General features: G+C 42.2%; 1 protein-coding gene across 8 annotated transcripts in view; it reads left to right on the top strand.

Annotated features, from left to right (window-relative positions):
* Positions 1-23,896, top strand: part of RAD51B (RAD51 paralog B) — a 448,074-nt gene that overhangs the window by 305,502 nt on the left and 118,676 nt on the right. The window lies entirely within an intron of this gene.

Here is a 23,896-nt window from a genome sequence, read left to right as displayed (position 1 = left end):
TATAAAAAAATCTTTTGCTCTTCTGAAAGTCATTTGACAGCAGAGCTGTCATTAATGGTCAGTTCACTGGCAGAGCAATACAGTTTCATTTATATGTTTTCTTGCTAAGATGTCAGATTGACAGCCCTGGGAACAGAAATACTCAGCTAATTGCCCAAACATGCAGCATATTGCAAACTTTGCCAACCTTTCACAGCGATAGTATCTTGATCCTTGAGTGTGAGAGCATATCTAAGCCTTCCGAGGGCATTCAGTGCTGAACCCGATAGGACCTAAGAAGTACTTTTTGTTAGATCTCTTCATGATTCACTGAGGTAAACAATGACCATGAATTTCTTTTGTGTAAAGCAATTGAACAGCCAGCCTGGCAATAACAGCTCCGAGTCAGAATTAACAAGAGCTACATTTCAAGCTACGGTAACTCTATCCTGAAAGCTTGCAGATCCCACTTCCATCCCATGAGTGAGCACTTGCCCCCCGTCATTGTATCTCTCCCTGCTGTTCCACTACCAGGAATGACCAGTTGTGGGCCTGCAAGTTTAGGTCGCACGTACTTCAAGATTTCTAAACTAGCACTAGTGCAAATTTAGTCTCTGAGGCTTTGTCAGAAGCAGTATTTGTCAGTAGGTGGTTGCTGAATCAACACTGCTGTTCCCATGTAGCCATTACAGCAAGTCCTAACTGCTGACTGTGAAACTTCTCATTATCTCCCTGACCCCACATCTGCTTTTCTCCTCCTTTACAGATTTCCTCCCTCCCATTTCTCTCATCCATGCCCTTCCCCATTTCCTTTCACCTTCTCTCCATCCACTCCTTTTTCCATCTTTTTCTCCCAGCTCTTCTCAATTCCAGTCCTCCCGCACGTCCCTATTCCTGCTGCTCTCCATTTCTTGCATTACATTTTTTCCTTCTTCTGCCCCCAAATTTTTTTCATGTATTCATCTTCCTGCTGCTGCTGCCTATTGCCCTCCCCTCATTGTCACACGGAATAAGCAGCAATGTTATGAAAAAGGGAATGCTACTAGCAGCATTGTATTAATCTGTCCTGCATCATTGCTCTGTTTTGTCCTTCTAGTTTTTTTGTTACCAGTTGCCTTAATGGTGACGTAGTTAATGTATCAAATTCTATTTTTTTCATTCATTTTCATTAGAAATCTAGGAGAAGGAGGGGAGGTGATAGGGATGTGCTTATTTGTCCTTTTCTCCTCCCATGAAGCCAGGGCAGCTCGACTGTGGCCTTTTTCTGTGCATAAGAAGGGGTAGAGGCCCTGTCTTGAAAAACTTGGCTTTTTCTTCCCTTGAGGTTTTCTTCCAGGCCCTTTTTTAAATGAATGGAGAGGAGCGATTTTTTTGTATTGCCGGCATTCTTTTCTTTCCCTCCTCCCCTCTGTGCAGTCACGTCCCTAATTAATTGAATTCCCTACTAGACCTTTTGTGAGTCATTTCAATTACCCATTAGTGAAGCAGCCTGGGATTTCTGCTGTGTTTTCACTCATCTTCCTGGAATTTCTCTTCTCCTCCCTCCCCCCCTTCCCCTTTTAGTCACTCTGATCTGTGAAAAGCATTAGATGGACTTTAGCGCCGAGTGCCTATATTGTTTGCAGGCCCAGCTGCATACTTCCACACTCTGCCTTGTGCGTCACAGCTATTCATCTTGTTTTGTACTTGGCTCTGCTGCAGATGCTGTAAATATGGTAATTTTAGATTCCCTGATTGGAAAGGGTTGCAGGGCGGGTCTAAGTGGTAAGAGCACTGTTTGATTTACACCAGTTCATTCTAGTTTCACAGAGTTTGGGGTTTTAAGGATACAGCTGAAATGAAACATGGTTTTAAGGGAAGTTTCTTTTTGAGGGTTAGGAGAGGGATAGATGTAGGTTAGCTTTATGTACTGACATGTAAAAGTGCTGCCCCAGAAACTCTACAGAGACTGGAAAGAAATAAAACATGAGCAGGAGGTACCTCCTCAGATTATTATGTAGGATGACTTCACACACGGGTAGCTGCAAAATGTGGATGGATCTGAAAACTGCAAAAATGGAAGAGGTCCAAGACAAAGAACTGTGAAAGGAAAATCTGAAATTTGACAGATATGCCATCAGTACTGAAGTACTGTAGACTTACGGCAATCCCTGAAGAAAAAAATCAGTGAGCAGCTTATTTCTAGAAAATTTTTTGTGGAGGACTGTAACAGGTAACAGGCATTATATTTCTGAGGAGAATAGAGCAGTGATAAAGCCAGCTTGCTAAAATTATGATGGATGCAGTGAGTGCCTGAAATCTGATGTCTGGAGAATCACTTTTCTATTCTGAAATTAAATTTGTACAACACATGAATCTTTCAGGCTCAGGGTAATTCTCAAGTGATACAGAGACGCAAACAGCATCACTGGGAACCAGCGTGCCGGAAATGTGCCCCACACATCCCAAGTTACAAAAGTAATTTACAGTGCTCAAGCTATTATGATACTTTCATATTATTACGATACTTGTCCCTGCAAGGTTAGAGTATTTCATGAGAGAACTGACTTTTGATAATCAGGCTGTTTTGAGAAGGCTCTCTCTCACAGCCTCCCAGGGGGGGCTCATTTGTTGAACTGACGGGAAGTGAATTTATGAGAGTTCCCTGCACATCGGTATTCATAGGTACTTTATTTTCCTCCAAGCTCTTTATCCAGTCAAAGGAGAGAGGAAGGGAACGGTGTGAAAATACCACTCAGTATAGACACATTAAGATGTTTGTAGGAGACCTACTGGGAATTATTTTACCTTTTGTGTCTTGAAATCTTGTCCCCCTGGTAAGCAGAAGTGGATTTCAGAGGTTCATTAGATGACTGGAGTTCTGCTACTTCACAGGGTGACGCTATTCCAAGTCAAAACTGAGACACTGTAAAAGAGAAAGGAGCTAGTGAAGAATTGCATGAGAGTCCTATTTTCCTCCATGGGGCATGCAGCAGCACAGCCTGTATCATTTTATCTGAAGTTATCAGGTCATGGCAACACCCTTTTTTAGCTGTCTGTGCTGTTGCTCTCTTTTCTTGCACACATACCATTGCTAGTATCATGTTACAAGGTTTTGTGACTTGGCAGGCCTTACACATTTTTACTTCTTACATATCCTCTTAGGGTAAGCCTCCCACTGCAGAGTTAGCCTGGTGAGGACTGCTCCCCAGCTTCTGGGCTGAGTGGCAGCAGCGTCTGAAACGGAGCCTTGGTCCTGCTGTCACTTCACCTGATAAGCTGTCCAGCCTGTGCTGGAGGATACCCGCTGTGCCAGGGGTACTGACTGAATTGCCCAAGCTCCAGGCAGCTTTCTGTGCCTTTCCATAGGAACTCTTCTCTCCTTCAGGGTACCCAGTGGGACAGAGGACTTCTCCTCCACTAGACCGAGAAAAGCAGCCATTTGTCACAGCACAGAGCTTGATCCTGTAGCACTGGGAGCATAGAGCATGTACTAAAAGTGAAAACCCTGTTAGCCCTTCCATGCCAAAAGGTATCAGAAGTTAATTTACCTTATGTGGGACCTAAATTCTCCTCCTGTAATGTTATTAGATTTCTTTATCTGTTTTTTGCCACTGCATAACACTTCTTGGCTCCTACAAAGTATTGCTGCGTTTTACTCCAGAGCTGCTTGCATCTCAGTAGTGGATATAAACCTTACACCAACTTAAATAATGTAGTTACTTCATTTGCTTCGTAAAGGAGCTACAGAAATTTAAGTTTATTGTATTCCTCACCTGTCTTTAAGTTTTCATAGATAGGTCTGTGTATCTAAATAAATCCACAACTTCTGGAAAATATGGTCCATTGTGGAGCTATTTTGGACTTCCAGGGTTTTGGGCTGTAAAAGGCCCTAAAGCTTGATAGGTTCCCAATTGCAGGCTGTTTTCATTACTGTATCTTTTCTGAGAGAGCAGCAAAAAAAACGTTGATTTCTCAAACAACTGAACAGTGACGGAGTTTTCTATTTTTACTTCTGTTTTGATACACAAAAACTAGATTTATAATATGTCTGCTAAATCCCTCTACACTGCAAAAAGCAAATGATAAAGGTTACTTTAATTCCTCTTGTCTCAGGACTATCCAAGGGACTGGTTCAATCTCTGTACACATAACACATGCTAGTGGTTGCTCCAGTATATGCCCATTTATAGCAGTTCTCTAACAGCACCTTCTCTCTTGACTATCTGTCACTGCTTGCGCTCTAGATGAGGTGTGCTCTTGGGAAGGGGAGTGTAACGTGCTACATGAGAATCACAGTGTGCCAACATAGTTTTCGAGGAACTTTTAGTGGTTATCTATTTAGCCAGATTATGGCTAATATCTTGGTTATGGAAGTGCACCCGTAAGATGTAAATAGATTATTAAATATCATTTTCCCAATCTTTTCCATTGTGTGCTGGCAAATTACTAGCTGGTTTTGAGGGAGGAATGGTCCTTTGGATCAGGAGAAAGGGAAAGGTACCCATGTATGCAGCCACAAGATTTGTAATTTATCTGTGCTCTTTACAAATGGTTGGTTACTCCTCAGAGCTGTAGAACTGAGGACAGGATAGCCCCATGGTAAGTAAGTATGCAGGGAAAAGATGTGTAGGGTTAGCAAAGGATGTAAGGGAAATCAAGGAGAAAAGAAAGAATAAAAGGGGACATTCAGGAAAGAAATTACAATGTAATGGTGGGGAAGATAAGACCTTAGTAGCCGTATTGGTTTTGGAAGAAGGAGAAGGAATCAAATTAGGTTAATCGGAGAGATCAGGGAGGAAAAGATGGTTAGTAAGCACCAAGCATTTAAGCACAATTCTTCAGGTGATCTGTAGCCAGTTTTGAGATCAAATGAAGTTGGATATATTATCAATTTAAGTTAGCACATGCATGTAAAATACATGTTCAAAAATACTTTGCAGAGCTGGACTCAATTTTGTGTAGTGCAGAGAATTCTCAACTCTTCCTGGCCTTCCTAGCACCTTTCAGGAACTGCTCAATACTTTGTTTTGTTCCCAAATTCATTTTGCTTGAGCACTGCCCTGAGCCCCACTGGTAGCTCTTCCCAGGTCCAACTTGCTTAGTACACATGGCAGCTTCCAGGGGTTCAGGCTTCATTCACAAGCCACTTGGGAATTGCCTGGCATGTAATTTCACAGGGTGAGCCCATTGCCAACTTTTGCCCTTAAAGTGTACCTTACCCAGTGTCCTTAACTGGGTTAGTATTAGAGCGTGGGTTAGTATTTGAGCCAGTTTAATCCAGAATTTCCTAGGTCCCAATTCTGTATCTAATGCTTCTACAGAACAGATGTCTTATCTAGTCCAGTCCATCTGTTGGGTTGCAAATGGCAGGTTAAATCGCATACATGAAATGCTTTGCATTTAACAGGGCATGCAGTTTACAGGGAGAAGATGGGGAAAAATCTCCTTTGCATTTATTCCCTTCCTCACTAATAACTTGTAAAAAAACAAAGTATTGATCATGCCACCTTTTTTTTTATCTAAGCACCTTAATGGCAAAGGTATGGCCTGGCCATCCATTTCTGCCTGGGGTTTGTGTCTGATTTTGCAAACACTTGGCATTTGGAGAGGGTCAGTTTGCAGTCCCCTCTCTCTCCATTTTGTTCTGTGCTTAGAGGGGTTTGTGTGGGCTATCATGCCTGGCTCCCATGAGATCCCACATCTGGTAAAGGATGGAGTGTATGACCCCACTCCCAGCCTCTTCCTTACCTCCAGCCTCCCCCCCCCCATCATCTGAGAAGGTTAAACTAAAAGCAACATCTATGATGGCAAAGGTCCAAGTTTGAAATGTGTCCATTGTATGTGTTCAGTTCAAAAACAACATATCAAGGCGAGTGCAGTCCTTACAAGTAGCACCCCTGGGCCTTCTTTTATTCCAAAGCAGAGATATTTACCCAAGGAAAAGAGGGAAGTGACGGGGTAACCGAGTACACATGTTGTGAAAATATGCAGGCAGAGACTGAAGAAAAAATAACATTCTGCCACAAGTAGCTGCCTTGTTCCTCAACTTTTTTTTTTCCTTCAGATTAGAACCAGCCATTTCTTGTGCTCTTTCAAGCACCTTCTGTGGTTTCCTGACAGCTGGCTGGAGAGGATTGAAACCTGGCTTGAAAAATGGGCCATGGGTCATGTTATTTGCAAGAGAGGAGAAGCAAAAATTCCCATAATGGTCAAAATTCACAGGTTTGGGTTTTGATGGGATTTTTTTCTAGAAAATTGGTGGTGGGTATTTTAATATATAACGTGAGTTTAAAATTATTAATAAAGAACAACTAGAGAATCAGCTCTTCTCTTCCCTCTGATTTATAATGAGAAGCAGTATTTTATGGGGAGTTGCAGCATGTTCTTTTACTCTGGAGTGTGAGAGGGAAATGTTCAGCTTCATAAAAGGGTATGCTGGGGTTTTTTGGAAGTATTTTGTTGGGTTTTTTGGTGATGTGATAACCCTTCTCTTGTAAAAACTGTTTCATTAACAGAAAGATAAGTCTGAGCAACAGCCTGCAGTCTGGTATTCTTGCTCCTGGCTCTCCTGAGCCTGAATTGAAAATACCTATACATTCCCAGCTTTATGTTCAAGCAGATGGTTTCTGTTAGGAGTTATAAACCTTTCTGGTCTTTTGTTCTTTGGTGAACAAGTTCTCTTTTTAATATTTTTTAAAAAGAGAATACTCAGTTCACAAAAGTGCTAACTTATTTGACCTGCATTTTAGGGCATGAGGGCTTCCTCTTGGGAAAAGGGTTCACTACCCCTGCAGCCAAAGGGTACAGCCCAGAAAGGCAGTGCTGTCAACTGGGTTTAAGGAAAGAAAGGAAAGAAAGCAGGAGCAGGGTGAGAGGTACAAGAGAAAAATGTCAGCAGGAGGCAGCAAGGAGAGAAATTCAACTATCATGCCCAGCTATATGGAGAGAGCCAAGGAGTCCAGCAAAAGTCCTACTGTCTGTGGAGCATGAGAAGATGAAAGGGTTGATTTACTCTTGACTTCTGAACAGATGGACGAACAACCAACCGCAGGCAGCGGCAGAGCCCATTTTGGGGCAGGTACAGCAGCACTGGGAGCGGAGGGACTGCATGAGTGGAGAACTGGGGCTGCATCACCTGACCAGGGCAGACTCTGCCTCAGCAACTCTGCATCTTCCAGAGTGTCTCCCAGAGCATTTTTCTTATCTTTGCTTTTGGTTACAGTCCCTTCTGTAGAAGAACTAGAATGGGGTCAAAGGAAAGTATTGTCAGTATGGTCCAGTCCATCTATGACACTTCTAGAGACTCATTTAATGGGGATTTTAATAAGAGTGGGTTTTTTCTTTTGCAATATGAAGACACTAAGAATTGGAATGGAAGCCCATTCCATACAGTTCAGTGAATAGAGGGGGTTTTAATGGGTAACTTAGATAGAAATAGTCATCTGTTCTTAATCACAGTTAACTCCTTTAGAATGAGAATAAGGAGCACAGTCTAATGGGTAGAAGATGTTGGTGGAAACTAGGAGGTCCTTAGTTCTAATGTTAGCTCAACTCTGGACTTGTTGAGTGACAATGGATAACATGGGTAAATACTTTCAGCTAGTAGCTAATAATATTGGACTACTTTGTGAAAATATGTGGGATAATTAGTTAGCATCTGCAAATTGTTTGGAATATACCAATTTCCATATTTCTGCTAATTATTTGTGACAGTGCATCATACTCTAAAAGAGATCTGTTAAATTAACTAAACAGATGAATGCGTCTCATCAGATCCCCTCATGTCCATGCTACGAATGATAAAAGCCTACCGATAAAAGATTAAACAGATTGAATCAAATTTTCTCATCATATCACTGAGTTGCTCTGATTTATATGAAGCTATGCCCTTCATTAATGATTTGGCTCACTGTGTCCAATGTATTTATAAACAAAATTTATAAATATAAAATTTATCAAGTGAGAGGGTCTGCTGTCATAACCTGTGTCTATTTTCATTAGGAATTTCTGCACCAGAGGTACAAAATTCATTGTGAAAGGGCATGTTTTATAGTCTTCATCTGTAGAAGGAGCGCTTTCAGTGGTATTAACTCTCCCACATTCACACCAGAAAGTTGACTTGGCTTCTGGAAGTAGTATTGAGTGCCAAAACAGGTTACTCCTACCGTATAACCAGTTTTCACCTGTTTTTGTGTACGAAGACATTAATGAAAGAATACTTCTTGGAATGGTTTAATGGTTAGAGGAAGGTAGTGCAATTCAAGGCTTTGCTAGGCAGTAGCTTAGGTACTCTCAGGGATTGTTTGCAAACCACAGCAAACCACTTTAACTACCTGTAAAGCGCCTTCCTTGTCAGAAAAATGGGTGTAAGAATATTACCACTTTGCAGGCTTTGTAACTCATAAGCTATTTCCAGATACTTAATGCTCTGAATCACTAGCTATTCTTATTGTAGTATGACTCTTTTAAAAGTCTCTTTTTTTTTCTAGTTTTGGTATGATTGGCTATCATAGCAATAGCCGTGTTTTTCATATGACATACTGTACTTGCTATTGTTTGAAATTGCCATTAGAACACTTGACAATAACGTTTTCTTTCCGAACCGGCTTGTATTTTTTCCAGCACTGATTTTTTTTTTTCTTTTCCCTTCCTGTTTATCTAAAGTAGCTGAAGGAAAAGGACACATTGCGTCAAGGCTGATAGGACAAGAATTAGACCTACTGTATGTGCTGGTTGTATTCAGGCCTATGAGCACTTCCTTTCTCCTCCCCCATACCCAAAGCCAGCTCTGCTCCATTCTTTGGGGTGGGCAGGATATTGAGATTTACAAGACCTCTACCCTTTGAAGTACTGGGAGACCACGGTTCTTTCACATTTCTTTACAAAGCCTGAGGAAAATAGGTACAGGGATCATGAGGATGGAAAGCTTCATACTCCCTGCATTTCAGGTAGTGTGTTTGCCCTGGGAGTAACAGTAAATGCTTGCTGTGATTTGGTGCTTGGGATCAGTTACAATTTAAAACTTGGTCTGGGCTTAGTGAAGAGCCAAATTCTGAAGTGATTTAGTCCAACTGCACACATGCTTACTCCTGTGTGGGTATGGACACAATGGGAGAATTTGCTCTCGTTGAGTTGCAGAGGATTTGTTAACACACAGAAATCCCACCAGTTTAACAGATTTCCTGAAACTCGTGCCACACCCATGTTCCTCGTCTGTTTAAGCTACATTTCAGTAAGTGCTTACACAACGGTTGGCAAAAGTTTCAGTAAATTGGACATAAACTGTACATTTACTTAAAGTAGTGTAATTCTCCTACATAAACAAGAATGAAGTCAAACCCCATAGACAACCCCCTTCCTCCTGACCCAGCTGGAAGGTGTCACTGAGCCCAGTTACTTACCACAGTCCTCTGTCAGCCATCTCCAGACGCTTGGCCATGGAGGAGGTTTCTGTGTACACCCCCCAATGTGTTTCAGGGTGGAGGGTAAAGGTGCATTAGCTCAAACCATCCATTTCAACTGATGTGACAAATCCTGCCTGAAGTGTTTTAGGGAGCACTCACGCCAGTGGCTCGGCCGACTGCTGAGCAGGGTGGCAGTTCCAGGCAGCTGGAGGGCAGCAATATCTCAGACTAGGGCAGCTGTTTGCAGAGTGAGCATCTGCCCATTGCCTGACTCGCACACCAGCTAGGTTCCCTTCAACCAGCTTATTCACACTTTACACCTTACTAAAGAATTCAAAGTTGATTTAGTTTACAATTCAAGGAGCATCTTCTGTCCACTACTGTTCGAATATTCAATCTGTCACACGTCAGGAGATTTGTCTACTGTAAATCATTTCCATTTCCCAGTTAGTGCAGAATATTCAAGAGAGCAGGTTTCAGTTCAAAATCCAAAGAGGCTCCACTTGCCATTTCTCTTCAGAGTTGTTTACTGTCTGTAATTCTAACTGTGGAATACCTTTGCACACCTACTTTTCAGTTTCACTCTTCTCTTGGTTTTACTTTGTTGATGACCAAAATCAGTCAGTTTTCTTTCCACTGCTTTCAGTGGAAGTAAGTGAGGCAGGATCCAGTTGCCACTGTCGTAACCAGGGAAGATCTTTTATAAATATTTGAAAAAGCATTTTAGCACCAAGGAGTGAACATGTAGGAGCTCATGGGCTACATTCAGTAGCAACTGAAAAGTGGATCAAATAGTTTCTGCATTTCCCCAGGGTTCAGCTCCATAGAAGTTTAAACTGCTCAGTCTGCTGTGTTCCTACTCATTCAGCTCCCAGCTGTGTGTTCCCTTCTCCTCTTGCACTGGCACTGCACTGGCACTTTCCTGACCTCAACAGTTGCATGAACTGGGTTAAACTGGCTGAAAAACAATCCAGGGGGATTTTTTTAGGCCACTCAGCTGAGACTGGTTGAAGGTGCCATGGGACTGCATCTTTAGATAATCATTCATCGGTTCCTCTAAGCTTTCTCATTACATAAGGGAGCACTGGCTGGTGGTGTTTCCAGGACAGTTTCTGAATTTGGTGGCCTGTGTTTCATAGCTGACTTACAAATGCAATTCTCCATGCAGCTAGGACCTTCCATAAAGATGAAGCAGTATACATCCTTAAAACTACCTTACAGAGTGTCCGAAGTTAATCACTGTATAGGCTGTTTAACAGCATGAAGGGTTTGATTTCAGTGGGATAGCACAAGTCTGCAGACTTATATTAGGCATTTTGCTCTGTAAGATTTGGCCTACTTTGTCTCTAACAGTTACTAACAGTAGACTAACAATTTGAAGACATTTGCCTTTCACAAGAAGTGTGTAGTAAGAGCAGGGGTTAGAGCTCAGTTTGCTGTAGCCCATTTCTTTCCCCTCCCAGGAGAGAGCTGTTGATCACCTTGATCGCTTCTCCATAAGAAAGCCTAACTCCATGTTGACATACGTACTCCTTGCAGTTAACTAGGGAAAGACCACAGTCAGGCCTGGAAGCTTGGTCATTGCTGTCAGCAGAGAAGCCCCAGACGGAATGGTCAGAGCCCATATGCCATTCCTGTCCTTAGCCTTCCTCTGCCTGGATTCAGCGGCCATGCACTGGCAGACAGTGGGGAAGTCTGTGCTGCTGCTCACCCATCATGTGTGTTTTGTAGAGAGCTCCTGATCCCAGCATGTTTAGGGCTTTTTATTATTTAGCAACAGTAAACTCCTTTGCAGGAAGAACAGAATGAGAAAGCTTTGATCGGGCAATGCTGGTTTGTTTTAGCGATATTTTCTCCATCTGTTGAGTAATCCCTGGAAAAAGGGGCATGATAAGGAGGTAGTGGATGGCTGTGTTCGTAAGCACAGAAGCACTACACCTGCAATACCAGAACGCATTTACAACAAACGCATTATAGACACATGAAAGCCCAGGCAGTGACCTCCAAAGGAAGCCCACAGGTTAAGACCAGTGCAGATAGAAGCGTGGAATTGCCCCTGTTACCCAGGGAGCAGGGAGCTTCTGGGTATACTGATGTGTCCTAACTGATCTGTTAAGGGGTTTAAGGTTCGTTTGGATGTGTTTGGTCATTTGGAATTGCTGTCACCTTATCGTTGATGGACAGGCAGAGCTAGTCACACCATGATTGTTGCCGTTGTCTTATACCTTCCATTAGAAAATCTTGTTTTCATCTAATTACAATTTGCCATAGCATTTAAGACAAAAATGCTTGTAGAAGGGACTTTTGAAAGGTTTTGATGGAAAGTTTCTTTGAAAAGTTTGTACTGCGTTAGCCAAAAAGTGGTTGTCTTACAAGTGATTGAAAGCAGCTCTTCTTTTTTTAAGAAGCTCTGTGGCATCCATTTTTGAGTAGAGATTGCACATTATTGATGGATGAATGGGATGTTAAGAGAAAAAAAGGGGAAGGATTTTTATTTTCACATCAAAATTTATGCAGGTAGTGATACTCTATGCATGCTCCAGCACAAGGTTGAGTCCATTTTCTTTGAAATTCCTTTTTCTAGCCTTTAGGAACTGTTGGGTCACTGGAAGGCAATACTAGGGAATGGGAAGTTAAGCTGTATCCCCCGGTTCACAGTACTCTTCCGGGTATCTTGGAGGAACAAAAATGGGAATCAGCAAGTAGAACCATGACAGTGATGGGCTGGGAAACTGTTGAAGCAGGACAGCGTGGGAGTGACAGCTGCAGTGAGGTTTAAGGTTGGGATGGGATAAGAAGGACATCCACACAGGGAGATAAGAGCTTAAAGGGACTCATCTCCAGATGACACCTTAAATGTCCACTGAGGTTTTTGAATCTTGCTGTTTCACTGTTACGCAGCAATTGGCTGACAAGATACTTGCTTCATTCCTCTCTTGCCTTTAGAAAGAACAGTGCGGTTCCTATTTGTGCAAGCAGTTAAAAGTACACATCTTAGATCTAAAGCTTTCAGAACCCTGAAAATACCAGCATTTTCCTGAGATGCAATGGTGGGGGGTAATGCAATTTGACATTTTAAATTAATAAGTGTTTGACAACACTAAACCAAAACCTGGTGGTTTGGCTCTAGGATTTTCCATCTAATACAGCTGAAACTCAGTAAATTAAAAAAAAAAAAAAAAAAAAAAGCCATGTATGACAACAACTCCAAATCCCAATGTCTTTTCACTGATGGGCCCATTCTGCAGAAATATTAAGGGCATCTCATTTATGAATCCTCTGAAAAAAATCAGTTCAGTAGTTAATCAAGAGCAAGGAGGACTTTTGGTGGACTATAGGGCAAGAATTCTATCTAAATATCAATTTAAATTTTAAAGGTCTTTTCAATAAAATTGTATGTACTTCTTCAGTAAAAATGAGTTCATGGTAAGGGCATCTTCTTACTTTGGTAATAACTACATTTGTTTCTTTCCCCAAGTTTCTTTAAACTTTCTGAGTACTCATGTATGTAATTTGAGTTTGACCTATTTCTAGCAATCACGGAACTTGCTTCAAACTGGCTATTCTGAAACGCTCTGTTTTGATACTGGCAGCATTTAAGCCCTTCTCATCTTTCCCCTAAAACTGGAAACTATCTCTTGATTTGTGAGGGGTAAGGAGTGGCCTGAAATCATAACATCACCTTAGGAGACTACAAAATTTATCATGAGACGGAGATGTATTAGCATGTAAAATTTTCTTTGGCTTGATTGCATCTCAAAGTTTACCAGAACATACACAAATAGTTTCTAGTTCTAAGAAGTGTGTAGACCTCAGCTTTGCATATGGCTGTCTCTCCAAACCACAAGTCACTAAAGAATGTCAGTGTGATGTTTGGCTGGTTAAAGGAGGGCAGCACTGCTAAAGCAGGCTTGTGGTTTTATCCCTGCAGTAAGAAGACTCAAACGTTAGAGAGATTATTTTCTTTCACATGTATTATATTTTTTTTTTCCACAGTCTGAAGTAGCAGCACCTGTGTAACCTTATTTAACTGCCTTCACACATTTTCTTTCCTTCAGCTAATATTCTGCCAATGTGACAAACTTTCCTCTCTTTGAACTGCAGAACACTGTGAAAACTGTTATTTCTCAGCCTTGTCCAATAATGTGACTGTCTTCTATGTATTGGTCATTGATTGGGAGCTGTCATTTTACTAATACTGTAAGAACATGACTGTTACCAAACAGGAATAAATCTTACAGGGAAGCTCTTACAACTTGCTTAAAAAAAAAAAAAAAAAAAAAAAAAAAGGTCAATGCATATAAGGTTCTATTGTTTTCTTAGCCCAGAGCCTTTCTCAAGCATGGATCATTACAGATAATTTGCTTCTCCTCTTTGATTAAGAATTTTTTCTCCAGTAGAGGCTGTGAGGAACATATATCCATAGACTTGAATTCAGTGTTAACAAGAGGATCTTGCAGTTACATTTCCTTACCTTTATGTTGACAAAAGTGAAAAATAGTACATTTTACAACCTTTAAGTCCTTTCCCATCCTCTGAGGGCCTGAAGGATGTTCATTCAGTTTTTGGCTTCTCAGCTGAGTCTGCTAACAAGAGTGCCAGTAAGGCTGGGGTATTTGAAACCTGCATAGAAGTTCACCAAGGACATATTTAATTTCTATTCACTGGGGGACTACAGAAGAATTATGATAATCACAGTTTGCACCCCAACCAAGGAATCTTGTCTCCATTCCGGTTTGTTTTCCACTCACAAGGATATATCCTTTTCTATCTCTACAGTGATGGTAGTTCACAGCAAATGATCTGCCATGTGGGTAAGTGGCATTCAGTTCCTCACTTGCTGCTCTCTGCCATCTGGCGCAATTGCTTTTCTATCTGTTACTTCTTATCCAGCCTAACAGAGCTGACTGTCCCTGGAATGGCCTAGAATTGGTTTCAAAGAAATGCAGGTCTGTGAAAAGATAGGTGCAAGTTCCTAGCAAGAGGAGGCAATTCAGAGCTGAATTCAGTCTTATTTTGAGTCCAAAATAGCTGCTTTCCAGTGACCAGAAAGTCTTATTTTTACAGTGAACAGCCCTTTTATTAGAGCTCTTGGTAACATAGGGAAGGGAATTTGTTAAAATACTAATTTTATTACCACACTATCACTTTAAACATGAGCCAACTCTGTGTTTTCCTGAGAACCAATGAGGCTTGAGATTTTTTTTTAATTAAAAACCAGCAAAGGTGGGGTTTGTATTTCCTTTCCTGTATAATGCATTTGAAGCACCTCTGTCTCCAGCTGGCTATGGGAGCAGAGCCAGCCCATAATGGTTTCAAGCCCAGTGTGTGCATAGGGAAAAGGTTTTTCACCTGATTGATGACTCTGAAAGCATTTGCAGCACGAAGCTGGTAGCACTGAAGTTGTTTAGAAGAGAAGAGAGAGAAGGTGGATTTGTTTTTCAAAACCTGGCAATTCTTCCCTGACAAGCGCAGTAAATGGTGCATGAAGGGTCTCATTTCATCTGCTTGTGGGCACTCTGCTCCATGAAACCTTTTGAAGTGGTTGCCAGAGGATGTAGCTGAGATTGGTTGAACTTCTCAGAGTCCTTTTCTCTGGCCCTACAGGCATTCTTTCAGCTGACCTGTCAGAAGTTTTGTTATTGGGGCTACCCATTAGGGCTTTGTAGGAGTAGGACTGAAAATTAATCGTTCACCATAATATTGCTTAAGAAATGCAAAGCAGTGTGACATTGAAACATCTTCCACAATCTCGGTATCCTTCCCAACTTTACATGACATTTACTGCTTCCCAGGCATCATATTGCTCCAGTTTTAATATGGATTTCTTAGGAAATTCATAGTATCTCTACCTGATCTGTTACACAATGGGCCCATTGTAATTTCTTTAGGTATGATAACAACGTTATTGTCCAGAGTGACATAATCTTTGCTTTAGGGCCTTGTGATCTTGCAGTCATCTTTATAGCACCTTGATAATGGGAATGCTTCCAGCATTATGCTGGAGAGGGGAAAAGGAAACATCTTTGTAAAGGAGTCTACGCTCAGTCATCACATGTGGGTAGGAGTGAGGTGTATTATGTTCAAGGTTCAGAGGTTCAGGAGCAGGAAATAGGACAGGGTGTGAAGCAGAATGTGGAACGGCCCCCAGGACTGCACTTTGGAGGAGTTGACTTCTTTTTGAGTGGGGAGGAGAAGACATCCTCAGGAGCACTTAAAAGTATGAAAAAGGCAGAAGAAATATGGAGACTAGAAAGAGGGGATGGAGACTGAGCGAAGAGTAAAGGGCCAGGTAGCGCAGATCTTGCTCATTGGGATGTGTCTGTAAAAATGGGGCAGAATATCTGAAACTGTGCTCTTCTACAGGTTTTCAGGTTCATGCCTCTCACCAGCTCAGAAGCTGCATGCATGGCCTGTTTCATGATAGATTAGTGTTTCCATGTGGAACTGTAAAGCTCAGACATGCTTGAAGATGGGCAGGTAGCAAGAGAAATTATCTGAGCTTTATCAAAAGCCAAAAATTCAGGGAGACAGACGTTTGGTTTCAGTTCTGGGCAGATGCTCAGGTCAAGTCTTATTTTGCCCAAACCACTTCCCCTACCCTTAGGCGTGATATTTTCAGAGTGAAAGGACGGGCAAAGCCTGTGGAGATTCCAGAGCATGGCTTGTTTTGCAGCTGGCTGGACATGGAATTCATCAGCGACAAAGCGAGACTCGCTCTTCTCCTGTGGATATAGCAAGAGCTCAGACTTGTGCACGCAAACAGAAGCATGCACACGCATGCATGTGCACACACCAGAACAAACCAGTTCTCTCCTGTCTGCTGGGGAGGCTTTGGTTACAGTATCTGAAGCCAGAGATTTCATTTAAGCCATTCGGACTCCGAGCACTGTAGTCCTGCCTGCCTCCTTCCTCTCTCAGCACCCAGCCAGAAAAATCCTCCCCCTTGCCTCCCTCCCTTTCTAGCATGCACAACACAAAAATCAAAAACCTACCCAAGCTTGCCTTTGCAGCTGGGACTTATCAGCCAGAACACACACATGTAGGTCATCCATGGGAACTTGGCGAAGTGCTGGATCAACGAGAGCACGGGGTGTTGGGGGGGGGGGGGTGTGCAGGGCAGCGGGAGGAGCAGAGCCGGATTCTTTTTTTATCGTTATTATTATTATTGTCTGCTCTTTTGGAAAGGAAAAGGAAGAAAGATTACAGCAGCTTTTCTATTAAATGAAAAGATTAGCGTGCCGTGGATGCTTTGCTGGGGCGTGATGAGATTTGCAGCAGATGAGTTGGTTGCTAGGCGATGCTAGTGAAAAGCAGGCTTTCAAAACTTCTGTGCTGTGTGGGCCTAAAAGTTATCTAGACTCCCTTCTGCAGACACCCCCCCGCCCCGCCCCATACAACCTCCCAAATATTTATAAAATCCTCACCAGGAACAAGAAAGCCAGATGCTGGGCTGGGCTTTTGACAACTTGCTCTTCCTGAGCTGCCTGGGAGACGCACACGCACGCACATGTGCACACACATACGCACACCCACACACAAAACTTTGCTGATTTTCTTTTCTTCCTTATAAAGGAGGAGGTAATTGAAAACAAAACAACAAACTTTAAAAAGAATTGGAAAAGAAAAGAAAACAAAAAATAGAAGAAGAAAAGTGAGCAGTGGCTCCCAAACCAGCTCGGTCTCCGATTTCGGAGGTCAGTCAGAGTTTAGGGCTTGCATGTGTGCGCGTGTGCATGTCAGGGGTAGGTATGTGTTTGTTTTCGATTTCTCTCCATGCATTTTCAAGCTGGGCTCTAGCTCTTCCCCTCCTCCTGTCATGCTGCAAGCCGCCTTTCCCTTTCAAGGCTTTCCGACACAATGAGCTTATTTTCCCATGCTCCCTGTGAAAGCCAGGGTATGTGCGTGAAAGCTGCAGCCTCGGAGGACCCTTTTAAATACAGAAATTGAACATTGCTGAACTTACAGACAGGGCTTCTGCTATTTTTACAAATGACCCATGTCTTGCTCCCCTTCTCAGAAGTATCAGCATTCTTAGATATCTTACCATCTGTGTCTCTCAACTGTTTTTTGAAGTTAATGTTGGTATGACAGCTTTGAAGACTGATGTTTTCTGCTTGCTCCATATTCTCCTTATGGCCATGGCTAGTGTGCCTCAATCCTAGTCCTTTCATATCAGCAAAAAAGGATATTTCCATGGTTAGTGCTTGGCTAAAACTGTCAAAGAGGCAGCATTTAACAAGGTCAAATCCAAAATAATCCAACTGAGTCATATAGCCCTGTCATGAAAAAGCAACACTTTGAAGTTACTGAGCTGTCTTGGGCCTCTAGGTTGGGCAGGGGAACCTGCAGAAGCAGTGTCTCACTGCACTGCCCACCTTGAGTTTCACACATCCCCTGTCCCAGTGTATCATGTTGGATGTGAAGGGCTATAGTCTCCCTTTAATGCCAGTGTGTATTTTTCTTGAATGCTTTTGGTTAGGTAAGAGGATAGCATGAGCTGGAAACAGAATTTAAAATTACTGTGAAGAGTGAATACGAGTCTCATATGGTGGTCCCATAAAGGTAGTCCAAGTTTGACCATTAACGATCTTGGTTGAGGTCTGCAGAAGCCAGTGGCACTTGGCTTAATGAAAACAAGAGCCTGTGGGGGTTTTGTGGGATTTTCTGTTTTGTTTTGTTTTAAAACACACTGGAGCAGCTCTGTTTTTCCTAGACTTTTTTTCACTGATGCCAGTATGAATTGTTAATCAATAAGAAATTCCTCAGCCAGACAGATTTTGTGGGGCTGTTGCAGTGACCTCTTTACCATATTTCAGATGACAAAGGCCTAGATGTTCTTTTTTTTTTTTTACATTTTCTCCTTTTTTCTTCCATCATCACTGTTTTAGTCAGTACTACATGTACTAGCTGAGATATTAAACCAAGGTCCTGATCATGTGTGGTCATTAAGGCATTCCTTCCAGAAGTTAATCTTTCACTTATCAGTTAGGGGAATTCAATTTTGCTTCCATAAATTCTCCTGCTGTTTCAATTAAATAGGGATGGCCAATTTCTACATGCTTGGGAATACATCCAGCTGCTGTGCACAGACTGTGGGATGACTATTCAGGTAATGCTCCATTATTTGAAGTGAGAACTTTGGTCCTGCAGGTCACGTTACAGGACATGTTAGGGAGTGTGATAAGGGCAAAGCAAGCACATTTTGTCAGGCCAAGCAAAATACCTGGAGGGCTCCATGTTTTTGAAGCCTGGCTCCAGGCATTCTCAGACTGCACAGACATGCCTACAAGGTATTGTTGACCATTATAAAGAGAAAATTATTTTTCACCTTTTTCCTAAGCTGTTGTGTACTATTGTCCAAGGTGGCCAGCTGCTACCTCTGGCTCCATTTCAGTTGTGGATATAGGCATTCCTTTGTGTAGCTTGGTCTTTTCATTGTTATTTTCTAGAATAAAAAGCAATGTACAAAGACAAAATAAGGGCATCTCTGGAAATGAGCATTATCTGATGTTCTGTACTCTGAAATCAAAACCCAGTATATGCCTTTCCCATGTGGTTTTGCTCCCACCAGAGTGGTGTCCCAAAAGCCTTGAATGCACATGCCCACTGGGACCACTCCTTGTACTGCAGGTCTCAGTGGAAGTGCTACAAAAATACTTTGGTTTGTGATGTTAACAGAATTAGGGGATGAATGTAAAACGCTGTCCATTTTCATTCACATGTGACTGCATTTTTTTACTTCTGCACTAGCAACTTCTGAATTTTGACCAGTCAGGTCTTACGAACATGCTGATCAATAGGAAACCTATTTGATGGTCACCTCTGTGACCTCTGTGCATGATATATCTTGTATTCACATATACAAGAATTCATAAGGGAAGTGCTAACCCCTCCAGAATAAAAGGAGCCATATCTTGTGATTTATCTAAGTTTACTTGTGGGAGATAAAGTTGGGATAAATCTGGTGAAACATATTATCCCGTAGGATTCAAGATGTTTGACTTGTTTAAAAAGTAGCTGACACATTGCAAGCGTGCAACTGAAAGCATTCACAATAGCAGACTTTTCTTCATCTAAGGCTTGCCTGTGTGCCCACTAGATTCAGTGGACTTTCTAGGGAGTATGATAGGGTGCATAACAGATTTGGGGGGTAAGTACTAGCAGATCTACACTAGCAGAGCGGTATTATCAATTATATCAAGTGATAGCAAAATGTTTAATTTTTCCCTAAAAGAAAATTCTGTAGAGCTGAAATTTGCTCTGCTGGATTTCTGGTTCCATGACTGCCACTACGATCCCTACTGATTGTTTGGAGAAGGTCCTCTGCAGCTTCACATACACTCAATTGATCATGAATGAAGCTAAGAGCAGTTATTAATCTTACTGCCTGGTTGCACTCTAAACCGCCTTCTAATCCTGCCTCTGTTCTCTTAGACAATGAATGCAGTGAGATGAAGGCAGGATCAGTGCCAGCATGGAGCTGCCCTTTTTAGCAGTTGTCGTGGCAGGGTTTTATACATCAGCAAAAGTGAGTGGTTCTCAGAGTATTTGGGGGAGAAGGGAGTGAAGATGAATTAAAAGCGTCAGACGGCATGCTCCTGAAGGGATGGTAGAGTCCCATCCTGATTCTTGGTCTCTGGTGAATTTTTGGGTTCCTTGTATTTAATGACTGACCTAATGAGACATTACAGCCCTACTGCCCTTTGGAGATCCATGAACAAGCTAAGAAAGGGTGCATTGTGTCTTTGATCCACTGGGCAGTATTTCACAGGCTGGCAGATTTAATAAAATCTCAGAGGAACCTCAGCTCATTTTTTAAGAGGCTTAATGTTGAGTTAAAAGTTCCCTTTACTCCTGCATTGTTGGAGGCCATTCCCTTCTTGTGTGCTGCTAGAGGACCTGCAGGGAACTGGCGCTTCATGAGCCCAGATGGGATGTAGGCAGCTGGTTGAGACTGGTTAGAAATCTGCAGGAGGAATAGCGGAACACAGAAGCTTCCTAAGCCTTTTTGTGTTTCTCAGTCTTTGAAGTCATCCGGTGCCTCACATGCAGCGTGAAAACTTTGCTCCACACCTGAAAGGAAAGCCGAGCTACTGATACGGCCTTTTGGTTAGTCATTTTGAGCTGCATGACATGAAAAAGCTACATCTAGTACCACTACTTCTAGAAATGTTATTTGTACCACCATCAACATTAAGTAAGGATAACTGACCCCACAACTAAAAACATGAACAAGTTCACTATCAAGAAGTCCTCCCCTGATACTGTGTTTATAGAGATAGCCAGAAAGCAAGTATGAAGGTAGAGAAGATCTTACACAGATTGATAAATGGATCCTTGGAGCTTTATATAGTGCCATAGTTTCTTGTCCAAAGCTGCTAATCTAATGAAAAAAGAAAAAGGTGGGGAAGAAGAGGAGAGAGCCAGGCCAGATGGAAGACATCCACTCGAGCAGCAAGCTTTATTTGATGATCAATGCTGAGGACTGGGAATATTTGGGCCAGGAAGCAAATAACTGTGTGCCATTTTGGAGTGCAGACCTAGAGCAGGTCGGAGTCTGAAAACAGATGAATACTGAAAACTGCAGAGTTTGTTTTTGAGCACTTTAACCACTACTCTGCTCACTTCTGTTATTGTTATGTAGGTGCTGGTTGTGGACTGCATGGATAATTTCACAGCAAGAGTTCCAATCTAAGCCATATGTTGACCCTTCAGTCTAACTTTATATAGAACAACTATTGCTAAGAAAATGTTAGTGATTAGTTTAAGGGAGGGGAAGGATTTTGCTTAGATTTTCAAAAGTGCAGGGTAAATACTTTTGAAGTCCCAAGCACTCAAATATTACCCTTTTTTGAGAAATCAAATACAGTTCTCATGGTATTTCAGTCACCACTAACTCTAAAATACAATCCTTTACAAACTTAGAAATTCACTGCTAGGTTGCTGTCTGCGCCCATGGATAATGCAGTCTGCTGGAATTTTACATCTGAAACAAAAATGAAATCTCCACCCAAATACTAGTAGTTAAAATTTGTATTGTTATTGATTGAAGTTTGGCTTTCTTGGTGGATAAAGGTTTATGTACTTTAAGAAGGTTTAACATGAGCAATTAGTCAGAATTTGCACCTGAAATGACTGGAGATGGGAAAGGGAAGACTCCAAACCCTGCATTATAAGAACTTTTGCCAAGTTATATTCTCTTGTAATATAGCAGCTGAGGCCCCTCTTTCACTGATCCTTGTAAGACCCAGCAGAACCGTGCTCCCTTCCTGCTGGCAGATGCAGATCCTGCAGGGATGAACAAAATACAACTTCCACAGATATTTTTAAGACAACTCCCTTTTTGAGGGAAGACAGCAGAGGGGAACAAATGCTTTTAGGAAGAAGAAATTGCTGTTTGGAACTGATATGTCTAGGGGCACTGTTGAATATCAAGAGAAGACAAAGAAAATTAAATGAACTATCACAAAGAAAGAGACAGTCATGTAAAAGGCAAAGATGATTTGTGAGATTTTGCAATAGCCTCCCGAGGGGAGCATGGCCTTTTGCTTGAGACATTTAAAATTAGACTGGACAGAGCAATGGAAATTCAGCGTACAGGCCCCCTCGGGACAGAGTGGATAAGCCACTGGGTCTCCCTTTGCATGTTCTCTTACTCTTTTGTAACTCTTCCTGAATACCTCCATTCCAAATAATCATTTGTCTTCCCCGGACGCCCATCCTGGCTTTCTATTCCTCCCCTTTTCCCCTTTAAGAAAGGAGCTGTGTTTGATTCATGGTGTCAGCTATCTTCCAAACTCCTTGCCGATCCCAGGAGTAGGAGCTCATGGGGCTGATGAGGGTAGGAGTGATCAACTGCAGGCTTTCCTGTTGCTGAGCTTGCTGCAGGCCTGACCATTTTTAAGACTTCAACAGATGTTTCTGCTTAGAAACTATTGGCATCTTTATGGACTGTTTTTTCCATTCTTCCCTCCCAGCCCATGTCCCAGCAGCAATGAATTATGTAAGACTACATTCTAGCCTTTTCTTTATTAATATTTCTGTAGACGCACCTCTAAGAAGTACATCTACAATTCTCTCTCATAGCTTCAGGTGTGGGCAGCTTTCTCTTTATCCAAAACACCCACCTACCCTTAAAAACACTTATATGCGTTTTCATCCTCTTGCAGATACAGATGCCAAAAATAAAAACACTTGAATCCCAGCTCCTGGCTTCAGATTCAAGACGTCTCTCACTCTTCATACTGTGGTCTTAATTGATATGCCTTCTGCTTAAAGGTTAACCCCTCGCTACGGAGCTGCCTTTATTTGTCTCTTACTGCTGGTGCTTAACAAACAGTAATTAATAATAAGTAATGGAAGGAGATTTAGAAACTGCTGCTAGAGCTCAAAACAGCTCCAAGAAGCATCATCCCCACCTGTCTTAGTAGTTTATCTGACAGTTATTAGAAATGAAGAAGTTTCAGACAGTCTTGGGTGGAATAAATGCACTGGGCGTGTTTATTTGCACTGTTGATAAGCACTTGTAATCCCACAAAATACGTGGTGTAAATCATGCAGGGCACCTGATGTGCAGTCTGGGTAGACTTAACCCTTTTACATTGTACAGCAAAATTTCAAAGCTGAAAACTCGATAGATTAAGTTTCTTAAAAAGGTGATGTAAGTAATGTGTGCAAGACCACATGCATATTACTTTAACTCGGGAGACAGAGAAACTTTCTGCATTAGAAAATTTGGCATGATGCCATGATTTCAGATGTACTGTAGTAGCAGAAATAAGCTGTTTCCTTCTTTGGGAACACACTACTAGAAGGAGACAGAGTAGTCTTAGCCAGTGTGCCACAGCCAACTGTGGGATTTTCATGCAGGCCTATGTCTAGTTATTACAGCAAAGGGTTGCTGTAAATCCCCTTGATGCACTTAGCAACTGAATTCCCACTGGAAGAAAAGCACATCTTTGCCAATATAATACTCTCATTGTTCACCACCTCAAACTCTTTTTATGATTGTGCAGCTCTGACAAGGCACAATGTCATTGCAAGTGGTCCTCTTGGCATTTTACCCTTTCATGAATTTAGTGCTGATATAGAGTTGCTGAGTAGATGGCTTCCTTTTATTTACAGTATATGTGTAGTTCTCCATTAACAGCCAAGCAAGTTCATGTTGCCCTACCCAGGGCCTCTGCGCTGATTATGAAGGACTGTGAAGGCTAAAGAAAGACTCAGTCCTTTCTTGGCACCTTGTCTGAGACTGCCCAGCAAGAGAGGCACTGGGACTGGTGGTTGTGGTGTGGCTTTTGGATCAGTGAGGAGACAAGCCAGGGTGCCGATCTGGCCACTGGAGCCCCCCTCCAAAGAGAGCAGAGTGCAGTACTGCCCGTGCAGGCACTGGATGTGGCTCAGCTGGCTGGGCTGCCCTGGACTCACGAGAGGGTTCAGCCCCCACTGAAGTCCTCTGCATTTTCCCTCCTGGGAACAGAGTGGTGAATCTCACCTGATGAGAGCTGAAACATATATACAGTAGGAGA

This window comes from Tyto alba, unplaced genomic scaffold, assembly GCF_018691265.1.
Source record: "Tyto alba isolate M040663 unplaced genomic scaffold, T.alba_DEE_v4.0 Super-Scaffold_18, whole genome shotgun sequence".
NCBI classification, from domain to species: domain Eukaryota; kingdom Metazoa; phylum Chordata; class Aves; order Strigiformes; family Tytonidae; genus Tyto; species Tyto alba.
This window is presented reverse-complemented; position numbering and strand designations above follow the sequence as displayed.